The following is a 26,321-nucleotide window of genomic DNA, read 5'->3' as shown; positions in this document are numbered from 1 at the left end:
GCCAAAACAAGAAGAGAAAAGTGGATTGTGTCTGTAATTTTAAGGAGCTCGTCACTGGAAATTCTGTTTTACAAAGTCTCAGCTGTATGTGATTTTGAAACATTAATGATTTAATGCCTGCCAGACCAAGAAAGACAAAAGATGCCCAAAATCAAAGGCAGATATAAGTGTATCATCAGTGCAGAAATGGAGGCTGACATCATAATGATGGAAAATCAGTCCAGAGCAAATGTCTGCAAAATAAAATAGTGGCCAAATGCAGAATCACGTGGTGCTGTGGAAAAATACAACTGGCAATTGATGAAAACAGGGGAATACACAACAACTGATAGCCAGCGAATCAGTTCACAGATCACAAAGTCAGGAACCCCAAAATGGCCCCTTGCTGTGCAAATAATGTGCAATTCCCATCATGCTCACTCCTTAAATCAAGATGACCTGTCATTTCTCTGTGTTGTAGCCTGTAGGGCTGTAGAAGTTTAACCACATTGTCCAACTAATGGCCGCCTGGGACTATTTGAGCATAAAGTAAATGTTGTCCCTGACTCAGCATCCCGACAATGTCATTTAAGAACAGTCTGGAGAAACTGTGAAGTTGCTACAGGCATAAAATAACTAGTCACTAAGAATGTGTCAAACCTCAGAGAGAAGGTAGGGGAGGGTGGAGGTAAGGGGGAGAGATCAAACAAAGGACTTATATGCAAGCATATAGGCCTAACCAATGGACACAGACAACAGGGGGGTAAGGGCCTGAGAAGGGGGGGTGAAGGGTAATGTGGGGATAAGGACACATATGTAATAACTTAATCAATAAATAATTTTTTAAAAAAAGAATGTGTTATGTCCAGAAAACTGAGTTAAGTTTCATTGGGAAGTAAAAGGCTTCAATTGTAAGCAACTACTAGATTTCAAGAGCTTTACTAAACAGTTTATTTCTTGAGACGCCAAATCAGATTTTATTAAATCTTTGTAATCTCCATAATCTACCTCCTAGTTGAGTCTCAGTTAAGATTAAATGGGGATGAAGAAAAGTAGGAAGGGAAAGGAAAGAGGAAAGAAATGGCATGTGGAGAAAGAGGAAGAAATAAATGGCATCCCTACCTCCACTCTAAAATCTGGATGGGGATATCAAGACACACATATGTCAATCAAAGCAGGCATGCGGGAAAACAAGACCAGGGAAGCAGCTGCTAATTAGTAAGCAATGATGCTTCGTGCGTGTCAAAAACAACGTAGCAAAGTCAGGGCAGTGCTCGCTGGCTGCTGTAACAAACCACCCCAAAATCTCAGTGGCTCATCACAATAAAAGTACATCTTTTTCTTGCAAAGTCATGGTCTCTTCGGTGGCTCTCTTCTAGGTCGTGACTCTGAGATCTGAACTGCTTCCATGTTATAACAATGGCATCTGAAACACATGACGGCCCAGGTCACCACAGAAGGAAAAGCAAAGGGGCATTTTATGGTCAACCCTGGAAGTGGCATATATCAATTCCACCTACAAAGCCAGAAAAGAGCCATGTGCTCCCTACATGACTTTCAGGAGGCTGGAAATGCAGTGTTTGTATGTTTCTAAGAGGAAGAAACCAATGAGAGAGCATATAGTGAATCTCTGTCATACATGTTACAAAACAGCACATGACCCAAATGAGCAGGGGGGATGCTGCATGAAAAATATAGGATTGAGCAGAAGGAAGAAAGGCAATTCAGGCAGAGTGAACTGTATAACCTAGGTACAGAACAGTGGTATCACTGAGAGATGTTAGGTAGTGGGGAGGGGGGCACTTAATGGGCAAAACAATGAGTTCAATTTGGGGCAAATCAAACTGAGCTGAGGCAAGAAGCCATATGTCCTGTAGAAAGCAAGAGACGGTTCTAGAAGTCGCTGCCACTTAAATTCAGTTTAGGGTCAATTCGCCTGAAAAAGAGTAGGAACATAAATGGAATAAACACTGCAATCCCTTTTAGAATTTCTAATTAACCTAGACTTAAATGAGATAAAATTGTTTGTACGTGGATTTACTTATCCCCTTCTTTTCTGAATACACATAAGAATTAAAAATCTAAGTGAATATGAGCCTTTGAAGAAACCATGAAAACTGTTTACCATTGAAGGAATAGCGATGGTCCAAATCTACTTGAGAAGCAGAAAACCAAATTGGTCCTCAGGCCTTTCTTCCAGCAGAACATTTCCGTCTACGTATTTAGCTCAAAGGTGCATAGCTCGGTCTAAACTCCAATCCTTGGAGCTGTGTGCAACCCCAGGAGACTCTCAGGTTCTCCCTTTCCATCACCTCCCGATGCCACCCAGCTTCCTTGGACGTTGTCCAGTGCGGGTGGGTGCAGACCTGCAGTTTCTCCACTCCCTCTGGCTGTCTGCTTTATTCCCTTTACTTTTAACAAGCTCCAGGGCTGGGGTAGGGGGGGGTTGTGGGCATGGAGGGAATCTCATTCTGCATGGTGGGGTTGCCAGGACAAACCAGTGTCCTCAGGGCAGGACAGACAAAATTCTCTCAAGGGGTCATTGGCTCCTGGAAATTCCAGTTAAGGGCAGAGCTGGGTGGTCCGGTCTGAACTTCAGGGTTGAAAATAAAACCAAAGGAAAAAGGAAGAAGCTAAGCAAGGTAAACAAAATGCAAAAAAAGGAAGAGGAAGAAGGAAGGAAGGAAGGAAGGAAGGAAGGAAGGAAGGAAGGAAGGAAGGAAGGAAGGAAGGAAGGAAGGAAGGAAGGAATTTCATGCAATTTTATAAACTCTTGTTAAGCAACCAAATTCCAAAACACTCAGGGAAACAAAACTTTTTAACAGCAATTTGTGCCTTCGGCTTATTTCCTAATTCAGTACCGCAATGAAATTAAGTTAGAGAAAGCCTATCACACACAAGTGAAGTACAATGCAAATTGATCTCTCACACTGTAGCTAATATATCTCCTAAGACATTTGCAACACTTTTCTTCTCACTGACTCCAAATATTGTCTCTATGGGTGGTTAGTATCATACTGTGAAATGGCTTTGTAGGTATGAAAGTCAACTATTACTCTCAGAAGAGTGAAAACAACTTAAGGGATCTGTATAAAGCACTTAACACAGGGCCTGGCATGATATAAGCACTTCCCTTCTCTATATTAAACACAATATGGAAGAACAACTTGCCCTAGAAAAGCATAGATTCAAATGAGTCTCACTCAGCCTTCCTTTCAGCTTCCTCTGCGAGAAGTATTTAGTAGATGCACATGCCCTCGCATACACCCAAAGAGGAGCCGTCCCAGGCTGAGTTGTGGAGGACACTGAGCAGGTCTAGCTAAGAATTAGAACTAGGGCAGGGACTTCTATTCATGGTGGTCTCGGGTAGACAAAACCAGGGTGGCTGCATCCAAGCCATGTCTGGTGAGCTAAGGCTGCATCAAAGCCTCAAATGGCAGGTGCATCCAAGGCTGTGCACCAGAAGAAACTGAGCATAACCAGGGCAGGTTGGGCACCAAGTGGAGAGGACCCGGAGCAGTGGCTGGGAACATCACCTTACTGCCTGTGCTTGCCTTCATTTATCAGGGGGCACGTAGGTATCGGATCAAGGCAGCACACTGGGAACACTCATCTGCAGCGCCATGGCCAGCCTGTCCACTCCCCTATCGCTTTAACTACTAGAATCCCTCTAAACAACTTCTTGGTTCTGTTTCTCTGGAGAAACCTGAGCAATACCCTGTCCAAATTATTCATCTCATGGATAGTGCTATGAAAAGGTAACCTAAGCAAACCACACACACACACACACACACACACACACACACACACACACAAACACACAAACACACACATACCCTATGCCAATTCTGTGATAAAACTACATAACTACATAAGGAAACAACTAAATGTATTGTAATTCATAATATTTAATATTTTTATTCATATTTTTAATTGCCTTCCAGATAGGATGCTGGAGATACAATAGTGAATAAGCCAGGCCCAGACCTGCTCTCTCACTGTTTATTTTCTAATGAGAGAAACAAAATAAAAAGAAAACAAATGAGCATTGACTAGAACAATCTGTAATAATAAAAAAGTAATATGCTAATTAGACTGGATGTCTTCCGGACGTCCTTCCTGATGAAACCAGGGTAGGGGGAAGCCAGCCTGGGTCCTGGGTGCCTGCCAGTGGCTAGAGGAGGGAAGCCCAGGTGCCGGAAGCCGGGGGAAGAAAGGCCTACTCTTGCACGAATTTTCATGTATAGGGCCTCTAGTAAGAAATAAAAATTGGCCAAAAAGAAGATTGATGGGGAATGGCAGGGTGCACATGGAAAGGTCTCTCAGGGCTAAAGAGGGAAGAATTCTTCACTGAATTTCCAAGAGGGAGCAAAGGTGAAGGTAAGAAAACAGCGAGAATAGGAGAGAGTATGGACTCTTCACAGACCAGGAACACTAGTGAACTCTAGAAGGATAATTAACTGTGGGATTTAATGCTACCCCCCAGGGAGATAGTCTCACAATTGAGTTGAATTGGAGGACCCAGCTGGTGTCTGAGCGTTGCTTGGAAGAGAGGGGAAGGAAGGGGAGAACTGGTGCCCAGAATTGTAAAGGGTTTGTTAAATAAGTAGACAAACATGGAAAAGGGTAAAAGGAGTCAGTTATTGTGTGTGTGTCCTATTTATATTCCAGTCACTAACTGGTCTAGGCTGTTCCAAAAATCACATTTGCAAGCAATAGGCCAGGTGCTGGGATCCCCCTGAGAACTGTCTCACTGGCGGAGAGGGGCTTTCTCTCGGGTTTTGGAGGCTCCTTTGTATGGCCCCTTCTTCAGTAAGACTTGTTGGAAAAACCAAAGCCGATCTTGCAGAGCTTGAGAACATTCTTATAAACTGTAGGATTCGTTTTGTGTGGTTTGGATCTCCGTCTTCATTGACTAGCTACTTTCCCACTCTAGAAGGAGCATGCTACTATTAGTACTCAACACAGTTATTTAGGGAATTCCTTCATTTGTGTGTTTTATGGGAATGGGGAGGAGGTAGCAATCCTGAAATGTTTTCATAATTTCATGTTATGAGTTCCATTCATGGAGAAAAGTATCCCCTTTATCATGTTGCCTCAGAGATATACAACATATAGCCTGGGGAGCGTGGGCTTGGGTGGAAGAGAATGTTAAGACTAGAGCATGTAATATTCACCTAGAAGTTGTTTGCATTTCTGCAATCGGTCCTTAGGTCTCCTTCAAATTGCTTACATCTTGCCTTGTGAGTGTGGTTTTATGTGGAAATCAAGGAAGAGGTGGGATTTTATACCTGGGTTGATGCCATGTGGAACAGAGCACACATAAGAAAGTGATGCAAACCACAAACTAGGCATCTATAGGAAGTGGCACACTTGTTAGTTCTCTAATCTAGAGCATAGGAGCAGAGAAATCCCAGTTGATATCTGGATCACATACAGAGAATCCAGCTAGCAGCCACCACCAACCACTGCCACCAGCAGCCACAGCAGACACTGTAGGACTATAACACTTCCTTCCTGAGGGGGCATCAACAGTTCCCGGAAAAAGACAGGCTCACAGGCCCTGTGGTTCCAGTTCCCCCTTAGTGTTCACGCCCAATCGCTTGTGTTGACTGATCTGAAATCTCTTCATGACAATTGCTAGAAACAGCCCCTAACCCCAAAGAGCTTCAGTCACTTTCCCAAAGCCGCACACCCTGGTATCTTTCTAAGTTGAGACAGGAAACCAATTGTCCTACCTCCCACACCCACCCATGTTCCACCATCGTATGCTGCCTGGCTTTAAGCAGAGGAACCAGAAGAATAGGTCATGATTTGAAGACGAGGAGTGCAAAGGAGGAGAAGGTCACCTGGCAAGGTCGGGGAAGAGCTATACAGCAAACCAGACTGGGGGCTTGATTCCGAAAGCATGGGGAGACTGCCGTAGCCCCCCAGTGAAGCAGGAAAGTTTTAGCAGCGGCTATTTCTTAAGAAGGGCAGCCACCCTGGAGGTGGGCACATCTGTGAGAAGGACGCTGGAAATGAGGCATCAGAGAAAAGTTATCTGTCTAAAGAGCTTTTTTTCCTACACTTCATTCCTCTGCTAAGAGCCAGAGAACAGATGACTGCTTCTGGAATCTTTAGGACTTTGAGAGCGATGTCCCAGGCTTCCAGATCCCACTGTATTTTTTCTGTAGGGAGGTGATGAAGCTCCCACTTCACTTACGGAAGAAGGGCCGTAATGAAGTCAGTGGAAACTGTCTCTAGGTTAGGATCTTTCTCAATGAGCTCAGACTCCTGTAACTAAATATCATAGACGGTGTGGCTCAAACAATAAACTTTTATTTCCCACAGTTCTAGATGCTGGGAAGTCCAAGATCCAGGTGCTGGCAGATTTGGTTCTTGCTGAGGGACCTCTTCCTGGCCTGAAGACAGCTGCCAGCCCCCGCCCCCAACCCGTATGCTCACATGATCTCTTCTTTGTGCACTTATGCAGAGAGAAAACTCTCCTGTCTCTCTCTTCTTAGAAGGGCACCAACCCCATGACAAGGGCACCATCCTCAAGGCCTCATCCAATGTCAGTAACCTCCCAAAGGCCTCCATCTCCAAATGCCATCACACTGAGGGACAGGGCTGCAACATATGAAATTTTGGGAGGGATGCAAACAGTCAGTCCATAACAGGATCCCATCTAAAGGCACACAATAAGTGGCAAGTGCTTCCAACACACTCACAAAATCCTTATATTTTCCTCCTCAGCCATGCTGTGTCCTTCCTCTGAAGATTTTAACTGTACCAGAAATTCGTAGCCTTCATTTTGGATTCTCAGATCATTTGGAAACTCTGCTCTAAAGACCGGAAATTCCATATCAAGTGTTTCTAAGAGCATCAGCAACAAGAATTTTAAAAAAAAAGTTCTTGATTTATAATCCAGGTTTGTATACATAAGACAGCATACTTCTGGACATTATTTAGATACTAATTTTAACATGTATTAACTAGAAAAAGCAATCACTGAATTAAGATGTTTTGACTTTTTTCTTATCTTTTTAAAGAATAAATCATGAAATTTATTCTTTTCAGTTCCCTCTCAGGAATGCAAACTGCCAATACTCTTTTGAAAGACACTAACAATATGAAGAAATATTGAAAACAATCAGAGGAAAATGGTGCTTTTGGACTTAATAGAAAGTGTGCATCACCTCTCACAGGAAGTCTCAGCAATGGCATTAAAAACTCCAGCCATTTCATTTGGGGAGAGCAGAACAGCATGTAGTTATTTATTGAGTACACTTTGCAGGGGCCATACAAAGCATACAAAAGGCTTCTTTTGTTTGCAATATGGCTTTTCACAGCATTCAGAAGGTTTTCTTCCAACAGCATCATCACAGTTTGTCCAAACTTCTTAGAGAAAGCCACGGGGTCTCTACTTCAGCCTCTCATGAGCAGCTCTACCCGGCCAAGGTCATGTTGCTCTTCCCCTAAGAATAAAGGCTCTCTGGATCCAATTCTATCCATTCCTTCCCAGCCTCCTGTTCTTGCAGCAGGGCAGATGCCTCCCAGAAGGAAAGCAGATGCGGGGCTGTGGGGGGCTCTAGAGCAGCATAAGCCAAGCTGCAGGAGTTGGGAAGAGAAAGCACTGCATGGCCCAACTCACCCCTGGTGGTGTCTTTAATGTCAGGATGCATGCACACCGTGCAACGTGCAAACCCATCCAGGAAGAGGGAGCTGCACAGACAGGGAGCGTTGCCAACTATCTGAGAGCACTCTCTTCTGTGGACAGACAGCTGGCTCGCTCACTGTTCTGCTTTCGGGAACGTGTGTCCTGAAGGGTTCTGTGATCTCTACTGTGGTGAGGGTTTTGAAATAAACCTTTGAATATTTTCCCCCAATTCCCCCCAAACTCAAAATCAGTTGTGCAGATTTCTCATTCTGGCTTAAAGCGTAGAGAAATGTCACACTCTTGCATCATGAATTTTTGCTTCAATACAAAATCAATATTTGCCGGTGTTTCTCAACCAATATAGAAAAAGCCTTGGACTTCTGATCATCAGCCACGGGGAGTCTGAGTATTTCTCATTTTGTATTAAAATGAAGTTACATTCCTGGCACCATGGCTTTGTGAAGATGCCAGCATGTGACCTGGGTCTTGCAGAGCTACCTGGCATTAGATAGCCATGGGATTGGAGAACAGGGTCATCTCTGTGTCTCAGTTTTTCCCTTTACAAAGACTGAGAAATAATATCATGCCTCCTACCCCATTTCACAGAACACCCAATGGTGGTAAATATAGTGCTTTCAGTTACCAAGAAAAGGTCAAGATATCAGAGTGCTCCAGGGGCCACTTCTCCCAACGTAACCATAAGCCTTATCATGCAGTGTAGCAAACTGAAGTCATGGTCTGAAGCAAACGTGAGGCAAGATCAGTGAGTGTGCCTGGAATATGGTGCTAAGCCAGTGTGTTAGCCATTGGGGGGGGGGTGCACAAACAGTCCATTTACCTTCCCAGTCATGCATTAAGGTTGCATTCTCCATGTTTCAAGATTTGCACCTAAGATTTGTTTTGTCAAGTATGGCAAGGTGGCAGATACAAAGACAACTATCTTTGAAAGAAGAGTTGATTACCTACAGTTCCCAAGAACAGGGGGCCTGCCACACCATGCGGGGCCACATGGTCATTTGGGAGGGGTGAGAGAAGCATGGGCAAAAGCCGTTATGACTACAGTGGTGGCTAGTTGTTAGGTGGGAATGCCCTCTATCGGAAAGCCAAAGACAGATGTTGAAGTTTGTGATTGGTGGGTTCATAATTTGATTTTCAAGCCCCCTCGAAAGCCAGACTATAGAGGAGTTTAAGCAATTCTAGTCATTAGTTCAACCCTGTGGTTAATGGATATCAAATAATCTATTACAAAATCAAAAAAGTTGACTAAAAGATGCACCCCTGTGAAGCCAGGTTGTCTGTGCAACAAGTTAGGCATGAATCGTGAGTAGAACTGACATGTGTCATTTCCAGGCAAAGGGCCAGAGCAGGAATCGCCACATCCTCTCCCCCTGCCACAGTGTCGTGAAAGTGTGTTGAGATGGTGTTTCCATCCACCTGCATTCCTGAATAGAGATCCCGCTGACCAATGTTGGATATATAGCATGAGTAGGAAATAGCTTTGGGGTTAAGGCATCAAGGTATTAGGGTTGTTTGTTCCACAGTAAAACCTAGCCTATCCTCACTAGGATGACCTTGCTTCAGAACATTGCTGAAATATTCAAGTTCAACCCCCTTCACAGACATAAGCAGAGAGATGGATATGAGTTCGTCACCTTACCCTTTATGGTCTCTATGGATGTAACACAAGGCAGGTACATATAAGCTGATGCAATGGGAGAGATCTGCAATGTAAGGCAAGCTCACTAAGCTCTGTGTGGGAAACTAGTCTAGAGTCCATGGGGATAACAATGAAGTTTCTAACTTGGCTACCTGGATCTTAACCTATTTCTGAATTATGTCTTCAAATCTCCATTCACTGTCCTTGAAACCCACTCTTTTCCCAAAGCAGTTGATTTCACTTCAGATGTATCCTCTCTCTATTGGTGTACATTTCCCCAGCTGGAGAAAATCGGGATCGGGTAATTCTTGGGCAGAGGGCAGAGGCAGGGTCTAGAGAATAAGTGACATATAATTATGTAGAGTAGGGTCTGGCTGCCTCCAACTGTAGTCTGAATCTCAGCTATGCCACAAAGTGTGACAAACAGTACATCACCGAGCTCCATACTTTTCTTCCCCTGTGTGCAAGGCAGCTTCAACTTTCGGGCCAGAAATAGTTCTCTGCTCAAGGTGGCAGCGGAAGGAGGAGTATGGGGCAGACTGACAATCCATGCAATCAAGTGTCTAATTATTATAGACTGTCCCTGGTAATTGAGTCTAGTTTTTCATGTGAACTGAGTTTCTGTTTAGAATTTTAACTTGGGGGGGGTGGGGAGTAGAAGTCCTTGAAAGTCCTATGAATCGTTGATGAAGTAGGAAAATGCCAATGAAATATGAGAAACATGGAAAGACATTAAAATACATTAAATATCTATTGTCTATTCTGCAGTCCAAAGTAATTTTTAAATGGTAATTACACCTTTGAAGAGTATCTAATTAGTATGAAAGAGAACTTTGGACAAATGTAGAGCTCTTCATCTGACTTCAATTGGTACACGGTGATAATATTCAAGGCTAATTTCCGAGCTTTTACCCCTTGACTGAACATTACTCTGTTTCTGAAATTTAAAAGGATTTTCCAATCTCTGCTTCTCAGAAGCTAAGCAGAGGACCTCTTATGGGTTATGGAGGTAAGGGAGGAGGTAAAAATGTATGAATGCCCCATGAAAAGTGCTGTGAAGTCAAGGTTAGGTCAAGTCTATATCCTCAAGAAACAGGGATGTCAGCCACACACCTCCAGAAAGGAAGTTTCCAGGGTTGTTTTTTTCATCTGGATCATTCAGCGGCATTTGGCAGTTCCTTTGAGTGGCTGACTGACACCTTTAAGAACCATGTTCTTCATCCTCATCATCAATAACAAAATAAACTTAGTGCTTGCTGTGTGCTTAGCATGAAGTGCTGTTACAGTTAAATGATTAGCACTCCAAAATAGTTTTAGAAAAAGACGTTTATGATCACTCTCAAGTAAATGATCAAATGGTCTAACTAGCTTATTAGGCAGGATTGTTCATTACCAATCTATTAGATTTGCATATATACACTCCATTGCTGCTACTCTCACAGATACAATGGCAGAACCCTTTGAACTAAGGTCCGTAAGTTGCCTTAATGGTTTACATCAAAATTTTAATGGCCCAGAACTCGGCCACTTACAGTTACTACCCAGACAGATGCTGGGTGCTGCTAATGAGAAGAGTATCGGATGCTGGATTTGTAATGCCCTTCCCTTAAATTCTGCCATTGACACATGTCATTGTTTAAGATTTTTTTATGCCTTTCTTTAAAAAGGATTTTACATTAACCAAGCCAACTATTTTCTTCTGCGAGGACTTCGGATGCATCTCTGACCTCACCTCCTACCACTCTTCCCCTTCTTCACTTCAAGAAAGCCACGCACCTCCTTGATGTTCCTCGAAAATGCCAACCTCCTCAGGGCTTTTGTACTTCTGTGGCCTCTTCCTGGAACAATGGGAGTCCGGGTCCCAGAGCAGCAAGAGATATGCTGGACATGCAAGCGTATGTGGGGAGAAATGCCTGTGAGGGGACAGAGGAAGGGGGCTGGAGGAGGCGGGGAGAGCTGCCAAACCACAAGGCAGGTCTGACCCCTGTGAAGAAGAGAAGGAGGGAAGGTTGGGTAGAACAAGCCTTGAAAGACAGTGCAGGGCTAAGGAACATGTGGCAGGGTCTGCAGTAGAGCCCTCCAGCCCAGGTTGCCCTACTATGGGTCCTTCATCTCTGTGGCCTTGCCACACTCAGTCGCTGGCAAACAGTGATGATGGACTCGGGAGTGGCAGATGGGTATTGGTCATTTACACCTGCAGCAGCCATCAAAGATATGAGGAGAGCATTCTCATGGCCCTCGCAGGCTCTCTCTCTCATTCTCTAGATGTTTCCGTACGTCCTTTAGTTTCTGCTCAGATTTCCCCTTAGTGTGGTCTTCACTGACCACTCCATCTAAATAGCAACCCTCACCCCTTCACTGGCCTTATTCCACTTTTTATTTACCTTTCTCTTCTTTGTTCATTCTCCATATCAGATAGATTATATATTTACTTGTTGGTGTAGCATATTGTCTCCCTCCTCAGACTATAAGCTCCACGAAGGGAAGGACTTTGTTCTGTTAATTGATAGGCTAAATATTTGTTAAATTAATGAAAAACTGAACAAGCAAGCATATATTGAGTTTTAATACTATGTACTAAGCAATGATTATGCAAAGATGTAAATGTAAGATTCTGGACCACATGCTTTCATTTCATAATTGATATGTTCCTAACAAACATGGCATTTTGCTATAATTCTATAAGACTGTTAGAGAGCCAGTGTGGTAGACAGACTTTCAGATGCTGTCAATGTTCCCCATCTATCTCCTGGCATCCACACCTCTGTTTCATCCCTTCCCTTAATTGTAGGCTGGCGTATTGACTGTGTCTGTCAAAGGTGGTGAGATGTCATTTCAGTGGTTAGGCTACATAAGATTGTGGCTTCCATCTTGCCAGTTAACTTCTCTTGCTGCCTTTGATGAAGCAAGAAGCCATAATGGAGAGGCCCACAGGGCAAGGAACTAAAAGCAGACTCCAGTCGATAGTCAGCTAGAAAGTGAGGCCCTCTTCCAAAAGCCTATAGTAACTGAGTCCTGCCAAAAACCATAGGAGATTGGAAACATATCTTTCCCCAAAAGGTCTTCCGATAAGACCCCAGCCCTGGTCAACACCTTGACGGAAGCCTCATGAGAGACGGAAGCAGAGGACCCAGGCAAGCCGTGGCCAGATTCCTGACCACAGAAACTGTGAGATGATAAATGTGTGTTGTTCCAAGCAATTAAGTTGTCGTAATTGTTCTACAGCAGGAGATGACTAATACAGGCAGCTTTTCATGAACTCCAGCACAAATGCCTCTCATGAGCTGTGCTTTTCTTTTTTCTTGTCTGTAAATGAAGAAGTTGGAGCAGAACTTGCAGGGCTCTCATCCAACTGCAAAAAGCCACAATTCTATTACTTCAATACCTCTGACTGATTTCACAATTATATCAAACGTGGACTATGCTTAAGAGAGGTAACTTACTCAAATATGATAGTTGTAGGAAGCTGTTCTCATTTTTCACCACAGGATTAAACAACCAAATAATTATTTTCTGTTTGAGAACTTATTTATTATAAAAATAATTTGGAAGGTTCAGTAAATAATAAAGAAAATTTAAATCACCTCTAATTCTATCACCTTGAGATTATTACTGGTAATATTTTGCTAGCATGTTCTTAGTCTTTGAATATATTTTTAAATATATGGATTTATTTTACAAAATTGAGATCATACTGCATATCCAATTTGTATTTGTAGTGTATTTCAAGTTAACAGGACATGATGAACATTATTAAGGTCATCAAATATTCTCCCAAAACATGATTTTAATGGCAATATAATATTTGCTTGTATGTGTGCTTAGCCATTATAATTAATAGTGTAATCAATGTGTTAATTAAAATAATTATTCGTATGCTATATTATGTATGTTATATAATATAAATAATTAACATACTTAATGAAATGCTGTGACTATTTACCCACTGCTAATTAGCTGGATTCCTAGAATTATGGTTGTAAGACCAAAAGCTAGATGGAGGCAGAAATTGGAGTCATGCAGCCACAACCTAGGAATTTCTAGAGCCACAGAAGCTGGAAGAGACCAGGAAGGATTTGTCCCTAGAGACTTCATAGAGAGGAGGGCCCCACTAACACCTGGATTGCAGACTTCTAGTTTTCCGAACTGTGAGAGAATAAATTGCTGTTGTTTTAAGCCATCAAGTTTATAGTACTTTGTTACTGCATCCCTGGGAAACCATATGTGTGCCTGTTTGCATACGTACACATGCGTGTCTGTGTGGTGTGTCTGTCAGACTAATAGTTACACATTAGTGCAGTTCAGTGTAATTTACCTTTAGTGCTTCACATTCTTGCTCTCTATTCTGACCTAAAGATTAAAAAAAATCTTCTGGAAAAGACTTTTCCACCCCTTGGTTTTATATAAATTATTTCACTTACATTTTAAATAGAACCTAAAAATTAAACTTTACCTTGCATCTTTCTATATGTCATTTGGTCATTTTAACACAATAAGGTCTCTCTTCTATATTTTTTCTAGTATTTTCCCACTAATTTTCCAGTCGATCATGTTAGTAAGCTCAAAGAAAAAAGGTGGCCAATATGCTAAAATAAAAATGTCTTTCACTCCTGAAGATTGTATTGCTCCATGAAGAATTTTCATATATAAAGACAAGGAAGCATGCTCTCAGACACCAGGCTTTTATGTCCTTCGTCATCCCTTTTGACCTACACATCGCTGTGTCCTCCCTGCTGTGGCTCCCGGATGCTCATGTTTCTGCCTCACTAGACTGTGAGACCCTTGAGAGCAAGTCTTATGCTTCCTTGAGTCCAGTGTGTGGCATTAGTCCTGGGACATAATTGGTGCTCATGGACCGCTTATAAAATAAATCAAGTGCTCATCCAATAAATCATCCTCTAAGAGCTAACTCCAGACTATACTTTGTAATTAGAAGGAACACAAATGTAAAAACATAGGATGGAAAGTAATTTGCAAAAGATGTGTAGGTAAATTGGTCATTCAAAGTCATATAGACTTCTCTTTGGCAATTGTGAGTAAAATTCTATTTACCATATTCAGCAACATGGGTACAAGCCATAAGGAGTGAAAATCTACTCATCGCAGTCCACATGGGTATAAGCCATAAGCAGCTCTCTTCTCCATGCTTGCTTGCATAAAGCCTTATCTAATCCAGATCTTGGTTTAAGTGTCTTGTAGTAGAAATTTCAAGCAGCATCAAAAAATTGAACCCCTCACCCATGCAATTTAAATACCGCACACTGAATCCAGCTACGCCAATGGTATGACAGTTGTTTGATTATGAGACAAGGAGCAGTGTGAGAAAAACAGAAATAAACCCTGCCTCTGAGCCTTCAGTGGAAACTCTTGCAATCTATTGTTTAAAAATCTACAGCTAGCAGGGACCATGATCCTCACAGCGCTGCTGCCTTCTGCTAATCTTCCGGAGCCATTACTCAGGGATGGTCTGTTCAAAAAACTCCTTAAAGCCATTCATCTCAAAGAAGTTGTGACAAGTATTTTGCTATTTTCTTCCCACTCCTCAAGGGGAAATTTAATCAAGATTGTCAGAGCTGAAAAGAAAAGGGGGAAAATGCACACACACAATCAAGCTACACTTCAATAACCAAATAAAACCACCAAAATTAATCAAAACTGGACTTACAACCCTTTCAGAATTGTAAAAGTCACACAGTATCCCTGGGATAGATGATACCATGAATTCTGATGTACACAGTACACCATTGGACCAAACGGTGATGTTTTCCTGCCGCAAGTGGTATAATTATGCTATGCATCACATGCATCATATTACATTCATTTAATAATTCCGCTGTTTCACACTCAGCCAGGCATTTCTCACAACTGCTGACTTCACGGGCCACTGGTTCTGCTGGTTCAGCTTTCCTTGCAGATAACCACCAGTTTATGACCAGCCACGCTAATGAGCTAGTGCTTTCTTGCATGTTGAGGTTAATAGATAACTAATATATTTTGGCTCATTCATTATGGCCAGTTTTCTACAAACAACAACAAAAATTGCGTATTTGGGTCTTCTGCTTTGATAAATGTCATGCTACATCTTAAAAGTTGATTAAAATCACTACGCCTGTGGAATATTACATACAAAATGTATTAGTATCCAGGAGACTCTGATAAGAACACTTCTCAACTCTATTCTCACCCCGCAACACACACACACAAATACAAAGCAATAAAATTAGATGTGAGTAGTCATGAGGAGTTACAGTGGGTTTGCTTTTTTCCAACTAGCAATCAAAGTAAAATTACTCATCAATTAAACCATAGCTTGTAATTTATGCCAAGTTAAATTTTAGTTAAGTTCGGAGAACGGTGCTAACTAGTGAAGAATTGCAAGAAATTTAAAACATTCAAAAGTCATGTTTTATGTCCATTTGAAATTTCAGAAATCTTCAGAAACTCTATGGCATAAGCTTTTTCAATTTAAGAATATATACTTTTTTCAAAGCCATTGATCTAGAAGAAAATTACCTATATTAACAAACAAATACATTATTGGTTTTCACTAAACCATATAGCACATTTTCTCACTGACTTCCTGATTCTTTCCTACAATCTTATTTTTTTACCACATTAAATTCCTTAGTCTTCTCCTAAAAAGTCAAGCCTTTTTCAAAGTTCTGCCTGGCAAAATATTCCATTCATCTCTCAAGATCTAGGTCAAATGTTGCATAACCGTTGTTACAGTTACTATGGCTGTATAACAAATAACCCCCAAACTCTTAGGCTTAAATCCACCACGGATTCTGTTGGTCAGGAACTTGGACAGGAAGGAGCAGGAATGGCTTATTCTGTTCCTTCATTCTGGGATTTCAGATGCAAACACTTGAAGGCTGAAAATGACTCGATGGCTGAGAAGTAGAATCACCTAGCAACATCATTATGCTCCTGTTTAGTAGTTCATGCTGGGTGTTGCCTAGAATCTCAGCTGGGGCTTTTGAGTTGAGAATCCTCATGTGACCTTTCCATGTGGCCTGGGCTTCCTCATAGCCCAGGGGTCTCAGTTGACTCAGATCTTTCATATGGTGGCTCGGGGCTTCAAAAGAGATTCTCAGCAAGTGAAGTAGAAGCTGCATCGCCCTCCCTGGTCTGGCCTCCAAAGTCACTCAGCATCACTCTCTCTGCATTCTATTGATTAAAAGTAAGTCACAGGATAGGGAAGAGGTAGAAGGAAAGAAAAGGGAAGGTTTTTATTCTTGGCGCTGTTTGGTATTTGTTTGTTTTTGCTCCCAAAGGGACAGAGCAAAGAAGGGTGACAGGAGATATATCCATAGCATCACAGAATAGACTAAGATTCAAGATAAAGAATATCTAACAAGCCACCTTATTTATTTGAGTTGCTCCACTATTTAGCTCCTCTCTTTTCTTAAAACTCTGGCAAGGTTTGCTGCCCACCCAAATGCCTACGTGTGGAATTTGTTGAAAGGTATAAGCTCCAATTCTGAGTGGGCACCAGAGCAGAGGAAAGATCCACCCCAAGAGAACAAGGAGCCAGCAGAGCAAGAATTCAGTGGAGGAAATAGTCAGGGTTGGAGGTGATCATGAGAACATAAGGCCATGCAAATCTCTATAAATTTGGAGAAGGATTTTGGACTTTGCACTGTGGAGAACAGAGAAAGACACAACTCTTAGCCAGGCCTTACAGGCCGAGTAACTGCCACTGGCGACAAGATTAGGTATGTTTTAGGTAAGTCTCAGAATTCCCTGACCAGTAAGTATTAGAACCATTACTCATATTTTACAGAAGGGGAACAGAATCAGAGAGGCGCAGTAAGTACTAGAACTAGGATCCAAGCTTAGATCCCCCTGACCAAGGCCTGGCTCTTTTCACCCCACCCCTGCCCACACTCCCTCATACCCATTCACAGCATTAGTTGCTCCATACTCTATGTTCCCGCACTGTTTCTGTTTGACTGTTTGGTGGTGATATTTGTTGGTATCTTCATTTTTGGTTTTTACATCTCTATAGCAGCTCTTACTGTGCTGTGGGGTAGATTATCTTTTTTCATGTGAGTTCCAGCTCCTTGAAGCTAGGAAACATCTTATTGGTGTATTCTCATCACTGAACAGGGTCTACAACAGCAATTTTCAACCCCTGTGCCACAGGAATTTTTAAATCATGTACTACCTGACTATTTAGTCAGGGGCACTGACCTCTTTTCCCTTAGATTGCTAAAAAAAAAAAATGACATCATGCCCTGGCCGGTGTGGCTCAGTTGGTTGGCTGTCCTCCAGGGCACCAAAACATTGCTGGTTTTATTCCCAGTCAGGACACATGCCCAGGTTGCAGGCTGGATCCCTGATAGGGGGCATGCAGGAGGCCAATCAATGTTTCACTCTCACATCGATGTTTTTCTCTCTCTGTCTGCCTCTTCCTTCCTCTCTCTCTAAAATTAATAAAATTAAATTAAAATGACAACAACCGACCACAATAACTGTCTGGTGTGAATGTCCTGTCTTGAACCATACATATATAAGTCATATAATAGAGTTGCATCTTATTGGTCATCCTATATAATAAACGGCTAATAATATGCAAATTTACTGAACGGTGGAAAGACTGGTCACTATGATGTGCACTGACCAGCAGAGGGCAGACGCTTAACACAGGAGCTGTCCTCTTGGTGGTCGGTGCGCTCCCACAGTGGGGGCACCGCTCAGCCAGAAGCCCTGAGCCAGGCTCATGGCTGGCAAGCGCAGTGGTGGTGGCGGAAGCCTCTCCCACCTCCATAGCAGTGCTAAGGATGTCCGACTAATGGCTTAGGCCCACTTCCCTAAGCCTTCAGTAGGACATCCCCCAAGGGCTCCTGGACTGTGAAAGGATGCAGGCTGGGCTGAGGGACGCCCCCCTGCCCGCCCCCCCCCCCGAGTGTACTAATTTTGTGCACCAGGCCTCTAGTGTTACATAATAAGGTCTGCTTGGTTAATTCTTGGTAGCAGAAACCCTTATATATAAGCATAGGCACCTGATTTTTTTTAAAGTCGCTTTGGAGCAAAAATGGTAGGTAATTACTATTATTATTATTATTTTGTAATCAATCAAAATTATACCTAATTCTTGTCAGATTGGCAAAAAACATACTATATTGTTCAGTGCACCACATAATTTTAGTAATTAGTTTATTTGTGCCATGAGATGAAAATTGTTGTTCTAGAACATAGCAGGCACTCACTAAAGGCTTGTTTACTCATTTGATCATTCATACATTAGCGTCTATTGAACACTCACTATGTGTCAGACATTGTAGCAGACACTGAGGATGGAGCGTTGAGCAAAAACAGACCCTGTTCACAGTCTAGTGGACAGGAAACATTACACAAATAATCACATAAGCCAAAACACATGACATAGCCCCCTGTGCTATGTTGGAAAGAACAGAGTACTTTAGGAGTAAGAACCGTTTACAGTGTCGGGGAAGGACTCTGGAGGAAAGGGTGTGTGAGTGAGAGGCCCAGAATGAGCAGACGGGTAGAAATTCCTGGCAGAGGGGGCAGTTCAGGCATCCCCTCTGGCAGGAGGTGACAGGTCTTGTCTAAAAGAGGACGAGTGTGACTGGAGGCAAAGATGGAGAGGAAAATACATTCTCATGAGGAGGCAGGCACTGCACTATAGAAAAGGACTCGCTTCCTAATGACAGGAAGCAGTCTGCAGAGATTTTTGCAAAAAGCCATTAGTGCTTGTTCCAATATGTTTAAGCAGCTGTGCATTTTCTTCACAAACTCCTTTAACTTATCATATGAGAGAGGAGGTCTCCAGGAGACCTACTATGTCCTTAGCACTGAGTTGCCCAGAACAGGGTCTCTATCAGCAGCAACTCCAACCCCGGGGGTCAGGGGGTCCTCCAAAGCCACAGCACCTGGAAGGAGGAGGCTGATGAAGCGAACAGGGCTTCTGTGCATGAGGCTGGGAGGAAATGTCTTGCCTCTAATGCTGGTGGGAAACCACGTACACAAGTGATTATCCGATAAGTAGATATTAGTACCTAACAATGTCTTGGTAGATTTCTCTTAAAAATCATACACAAATACCAGTCAACTAATTTCATTGGTATTGTTTTCCCTGACAAGCCATGTATCTTTCTTTGGCTTATATTCCTTGTAATGGGCTTTTGTGTGTGTGTGAGTGTGTGTGTGTGTTAATCCTCACCTGAGAATATTTCTCCATTGATTTTTAGAGAGAGTGGAAGGAAGGGGGAGAGACAGAGAGAGAAACATCGATGTGCGAGAGACACATCTACTGGCTGCCTCCCACACACGCCCCGACCTGACCAGGGATCAAGCCTGCAATAGAGGTGTGTGCCTTTGACCTGAACTGAACCTGGGATGCTTCAGTCCTCTGGCTGGGGCTGATGCTCTATCCATTGAGTCAAACCAGCCATGGCCTAAGAGGCATTTTTACAAAATTTTTGTTTCATAACTGAAAAATGAAAAATGACATTGTTGATATGACAGTCATTGGCAAAGAAACATCTGTTTGAACAGGTGATGTAGAAAATATGTTGCGCTGTTTACTGAGAACTAATGCACCACCCACATCAGTTGGTTCTCCCACAGCACAAAAGACCAACAGGTTTGTTTGCCAAGCACCTTCCTTGGTCACTTTCAGTCCAGACCTTTACCACCGTAGGTCTCCTTAGTCTGCACTTGACCCTCACTCTCACCTTTATTCATAAACTGCATCCTAGGTAATTCTGCCTCCAACTTCCCTGCTCCTAATTTCTGAATCTCTTCTTGCCCTCTTGCATTGCCCCTCCCACCCCCCCACCCTCCGCATGAATTACTTCTCCAGATTAAGCTCAGGCATTTCACCAGAACTATAATTTCAGTTCACCCCTAGAGTGATTGCAGCCGATCGCTCACAATTCAAAGGCCAAACTGACTAACAAAACAGATCCAGAGACACTGAAGCATGCAACAGACTGGCATGATTCCAGAAGGAGAGGGGTGGGGCTGGAAGAGATTAACCAAAAAATTTATATGCATATGTGCATAACCCATAGACACAGACAACAGTGTGGTGAAGGCCTGGGGAGGGGGTGGGAGTGAGGTGAAGAGGGTCAATGGGGGGAGGGGAGGAGTGGATATTGGTAATACTTTCATCAATAAAGAATTTTTTTTAAAAAAATCAAAGGTCCAGCAGTCCCCTCAGATGCATCCCACAAAGAAGAAATCACCTCTTCCCTCCACACGGGAAGAAATCATCACTTACAATGCAAACACATGAACATGCAGTGGCTAAGGTTTATTGCGTGTGCTTTTTTTCCTACCAATTAAGTATATTTGTAATTCCATCTGCAAAAGCTACCAGTAAGCTGAATTCTTATGCATTACCTGACACTATAGTTCCATTTTGCCCTATTTACAAAGACTAGAATTCAATTTCCAAAGACATCTCTGCACAGATGCTCAAATGGAGTGGATACTCCCTTAAGAATGAAGAAATAGCAATGCATGTCCCTAAGGATAAGTAAATTAGAATGAGAGCAAAAACTTATTTAAGAAAAAGTAGAAGGGACTTAGACAAGCATTTTGAGGTTTAAAGGAAGTTGAGAGATAAAATAAGATGAAGACAGATTAATAAAGAGCTTCCTGCATGATTATCTTTTTCATAGAAATTAGTGAGTTTTATTTAAATTGGCTTATTAGCAGTTGTAACTCTTCACATTCCTTAGATCAGTAAGTCCTAAACCAGACATTCGTAGCCACAGGGGGACTGTAACTCAGGTAGCTCTTGGGGATAAGCAATTAAAATAGAGGGAACGGCTTCTTTTCACAGCAGTGATCTGTGAACTGGGACCTGGATCCCGAAACCAGATGGCTCCCTGGCCAGGCCCTGCTGCCCAACAGATAAAGTTGATGCTCCACTGAGGAGAGGGGTGTTTCCAGACCCAGTTGGGGCCTTCTCCTTTTTCATTCCGTCCTCATGGACTCTCAAGTTGAAATGAATTAAATTTGTTCCAACTGAGGAATTGATAGCTGTTAACAGCTTAATGTGTTATCTCTCCCACTAGTATTGTCACTTTGACAGAAAATCATGCCTTAACTCAAAAGGATGAATGGTTTGGGGAGGCTAATGGAAGAGGTGAAGGTTTCGGGGAGGGGCAGATGCTCAAGCGCATGCTGTTCACCGGCTAGATTATAAAATTAGCTCAGAAAGGACCTAGAGTCCTAGACCATCAGGGCTTCCACTGTGGGATAGGGAGTCGTTGGGAGACCCTGAGAGTCGGTCAGTGCTTACATGAGGTCAAAACTACTTTCATAATAACCCTAAGAAGTCACTTGCCATTTTAACTCTTGAGCTCTCAACAATGAGTGGAGCTTTCCAGAGGCTTGATGGCAAAGAGAAGCACGACAGAGCGAATGCAGTAACAGGAGACTCCAGACAGCTATTAAGTCACACGTTAAGGACATTTGCAAAAAATGTAAAAGACAGAGAGAAACCAAGATGGCGGCATAGGTAAACACCGGAAATTGCTGCCTCGTACAACCACTTCAAAAATACAACTAAAAGACAAAATGGACATCATCCAGAACCACATAAAGGCTGGCTGAGTGGAAATTCTACAACTAGAAGGAAAGAGAAAAGCACACTGAGACTCAGAGAAGGTGCGGTGTGGAAGTAAAGTGCAGAGGTATGGAGGCGCACGTGGAAAGGGCTGGAAACTGAGGATGCGGTTGTCTTTTTCAATCGGGAAGGAGTCTCAAGCTCCAGACTGCTCTGAACTCCAGTTCCGGGTGAGTCTCTGGAGACCCAGACTCATACAGGATAAACTGGAATGTCTGGCATCAGTCAGAACTCGAGGGCAGCTTTCTCTCAGAGGTACTTGCAGCGATTACCGGGACACTGAGAAGCAGGGCCTCTTAGGGTAGGACTGAGTAGCAGCCATAGCTGCTTGCTCCACCCTGTTGATCCCCAGAGACCCTGCTCCACCCAAGCTGTGCTCAGAGGCTTTTGCATATGAAAGGCCTGGCCCTTTGCAACCTGAAAATTACCTAACAAACTGCAGCTAGAAATTCTTCCTTGGATCCTGCTGGTCCTGGTCAGTCCATGTTTAATACTTTTGGGGAATCTTCTAGTCACATAACATCCATCAAAACTGTATTTCATATTCAAAGAGGCCAGTAAGGAAGAGAAGGAGGGAACATAAAGAAAGGAGGAAATAAGAAATGATAGAAGAGATAAAGGAAGTACAGGAAACCTAATAAACTATGTGCAGGGATGTGAACTGTAATTGTTGATTCAACAACTAGCATGTTCATAGTCAATACTCAGCTGCACTTATTATTAAAATTTCACATACAGGGACTACACTCTGGGATATTTGTTATATAAAGTTGACCTGTGTTTGTTTACTGAACATGTTGTAAATAGATTTGCCCTTAAGACATATCTTGTTTGGCCTACCCATTGCTTTCCAAAAACAAAAAAGAATGAATTGCCAACAGTTACATTTAGAAAGTTTTATGTAAAAATCTGGATTTCCAGTTTGTCTTGAAAATTGAAAACAACTAGTAAGACAAATTATCCAAGACCTGCGCTGCCATAGCTGGCTGGCACTGCCCTGTCCCTCTCCACAGGGCACAGACTCCCCTCTTCTCATAGGCCTCCTTGCTGCCTGACTTCCATCTCACCTGCCCCATTCACCTGTTACCTGCCTCACTTGGTTGACCCCTGAGACATTGACCTTCAAGATAATCTTTAAATCTCTTCTAACCCATAACAAGAATTTCCTATGTGTCAACAAAAATATAAATTGAATGGTAAAACATCAGCCAATCTTACCACACAAGGGTGGACATCAACATTTTAATGTATTTTATGCTAACATTTTTTCTTATCACAACTTAACCTTTTTTCTTATCATATACAGGGTGCCCCCCCCCAAAATGTATACACACTTTAGCAGCTGTTAGCTCCATTGATGTTTCTTTCTTTTCAGATTTAATCTCTTGGAATTAATAATTATTCAACGTGTGTATACATTTTGGGGGCCACCCTGTAGTTGTGATCATATGTGAATACAATTACAGTGCCATTATTTTCTCTTACTGTTTTAGAATAAGCATTTGACATACTATTAAAAACCCTTTTAACATAGTGTTAAATGCTGTACAATATTTCATTGCATGAATGTACCATATGAGGATTGCCTATATTATATTGTTCAGAAAAATAAAAAAATATGGATTTTGGCCCACATGTTTGAGTAAAACCAATCTTTGTAGGATGGTGCTCTGTTTTAAACCCTCATGGTATTTTTAGGAATTTTATATACCCATTGGGGCATTTTGGAGTATTATGTCAAGGCAACCTCCCTAACTGACTGCTATTTTTTTATTGTAATTAATGTCTATGTGAACAGCTTTGTAGAAGTCCTGGGCAAAACTCTCACTTTGAAAACTGAATGTGAGCTAGTGATTCTCAGTGGTTAGAGCATCGACCTGCACACCAGAGGGTCTCATATTTTATTCTGGTCAACTGCACATACCTGGGTTACAGGTTTGATCCCCAGCCCTAGGGGGGGGCGTGTGGGAGGCAACAAATGGATGTGTCTTTCTCACATCAATGTTTCTCTCTCTCCTCCTGTCTCTCTCCTCCTCCCCTCTCCCTTCCACTCTCTAAAAATAATGGGGGGAAAATCCTCACTCCTAGAGTAAGGGTTAAAAAAAAGTAAGTGTTAGACACTAAATGGGACATTCAAATTTTCTGGTAATAAAATGGGTATTGGAAAGCTTTCACTGACTGGGCAGAAGGGCAGGAATTACAATAAAATCACTGAATGGATGTGACTCAGCCAGGAGATAAGCATAACCTGATAGAAAAAATGAAGCATCAATAGAACAAATCCTATCCCAGGAAAGCAAAGAAAATAATATATGATATCAGCAAAATTAACGTATGACAAATGTGATGTATATGAAAGTATCTGCACCCCCTTTTCTCCGGGTGAGATGTGATGTGGCCAGAGAACAGAGTCTGTGATATGCACATTGAATAAAGCCTCAGTATAAGAATGCTAACTCCACAGTCATCCAGACAAACGAGGCCAACCCACGCTGAATACAACGCAGCACCCCACACAAGTAGGTGTGGACAGGTAAATGACAGTTTTTCCCTTGGAGCAAAAAGGATGCATGATTTTTATTAATAGGCACAACCCCCCTCTGTAAGTAACCTGGGAAAGGGAGTAGGGTGATTTCATGCTCTGCTGAACAGAAGTGGATGGTTTTCTACCCTAATGCCCATGGTGCTCTTTCAAGCATTGCGTGGGGCATATAAGCTATTTCTTTACCACAAATAGCATCTTGGTTGTATGATAGAGCTGCTCTAGCTTCCTGCAGAAATGCTCTGCTCATGTCAAGCATGCATTCCATGGAGTCCAGGGCCTGCTGGCTCATGCAGTCACGTCCAACAGGGACCCTGAGTATTGGAGTCACAGTGTCATCAGTCTTCATTCTTTCATACCATTTGGCCACATCCTGGCGTGCTAATCGGTGCATTGTTAAGTTGAATGGATACCTTTAATAACCTGAAATCGCCTTGGAAAGGTATAAAAATAAGTTTCCAAGAACCACACAATGTTGATGTTGTTAACAGGATTTGTTCATCACCAAGTCCTGGAGATATATATTCCTCTCATTTTGATTCACAGGTGCTATTTATTCACCCAATTAACAAATCTATACTGAATGCCTAGTATTGCCAAACACTTCTAGGCTCTGAGCATAAAGCAGTAAATAAACAAAAATGCCTGAGTTCATAAAGAAAAATAAAGCAGTGTGGAGACAGAAAGTGCCAGGGTGCCATTTTGAACACGGTGATCAGGGGAGGCCTTGCTTTCAGCAAGCCATAAAGAAGTGAGGGGGCAATCCACACTTCTATTATTAGATAAATAATGTTCCAGGTAGAGGCCCACAGGAAGGAGCACAACCTAGCAAGTTTAAAGAGTAGCAAGGACTATAGAGCAGGTGAACAAGGGGAGAATATAGGTAGTATATAAAGGTGGAGTGGGGGCAGCAAGATGATATGGGCCTTAAATGCTGTTGTAGCGACTTTGGCCTTTACTAAGTGCAGGGGGAAGCCTTTGAAGGTTTGTACAAAGGACTGATATTACTAGAACTGCCTTTTAACAGGACCCCATATGAAGAATGGACTGCCAAGAAGTACAAGTAGAGAACCAGTTAAGAGGCTGTTGTAACAATCCAAGTGCAAAATGATGGCGACTTGCGCCAGGGGGGTAGCAGGGTAGGTAATGATGAGGCAGGAAAGTTCGCATAGGGAACAAAGGCCTCAAGCTCTACCCTTCCCCTTTCCGTCCAGCTGGGATATTGCAGACCTGACTTTTGCTCACCACCTGTTCCCTGGCTTCCTCCTCCCAATTTCCTGTAGTTGAGACAAACAAAAACTGGTCTCAACCAGATTTGGTAGCCATGTTGGCCTACAAGTGACCAGAAAGGATATTTTAATGTTATCATAATAAATTTACATTGCAGTTCTGGAACCACCCTGTTCCACCCTCCTCCCCAGTCACCATGAAAGGACCACAAGAGAAATTGCTCTCCTGAGAGGAGGGACAAGGATGAGCCTTGTCCAGCAGTCTCCCCACAAGCATCAGAAGCTGAGGACCATTCTATGCCCTACCCTTGCCCATTTTAATAAAAACCTTCTATCCAGATTCTGTCAGGGTATCTCATTCTCGGGGTTCGCCATTGCTTCCTTCTTGAGTGTGTACTTTTCTTTAATAAAATCACTGTGTTGCTGAATCTTTCTGTCTCCACCTTGAATTCTTTCTTGTGTGGAGACAAGGACCTGGACCTCGCTACTGGGTTCAGGCCTCCCCTGCCCTCCACCGTCAATGAGAGGTGGTCAGAGCATTGATCAGTTTGGAAGCTGACACCGCAGAATTTGCCAATGGATTGAACATAGGGCAGGGGAGAAAGAAGAGGGCAAGGATTGACTCCAACATAGGTGGAATTACAAGTCTGGATTTCAGGGTCAGT

The sequence above is a fragment of the Myotis daubentonii genome, chromosome 2, assembly GCF_963259705.1.
Source record: "Myotis daubentonii chromosome 2, mMyoDau2.1, whole genome shotgun sequence".
Classification (NCBI taxonomy): Eukaryota; Metazoa; Chordata; class Mammalia; order Chiroptera; family Vespertilionidae; genus Myotis; species Myotis daubentonii.
The sequence above is the reverse complement of the archived record's forward strand: the minus strand, read 5'-3'. Positions refer to the sequence as shown.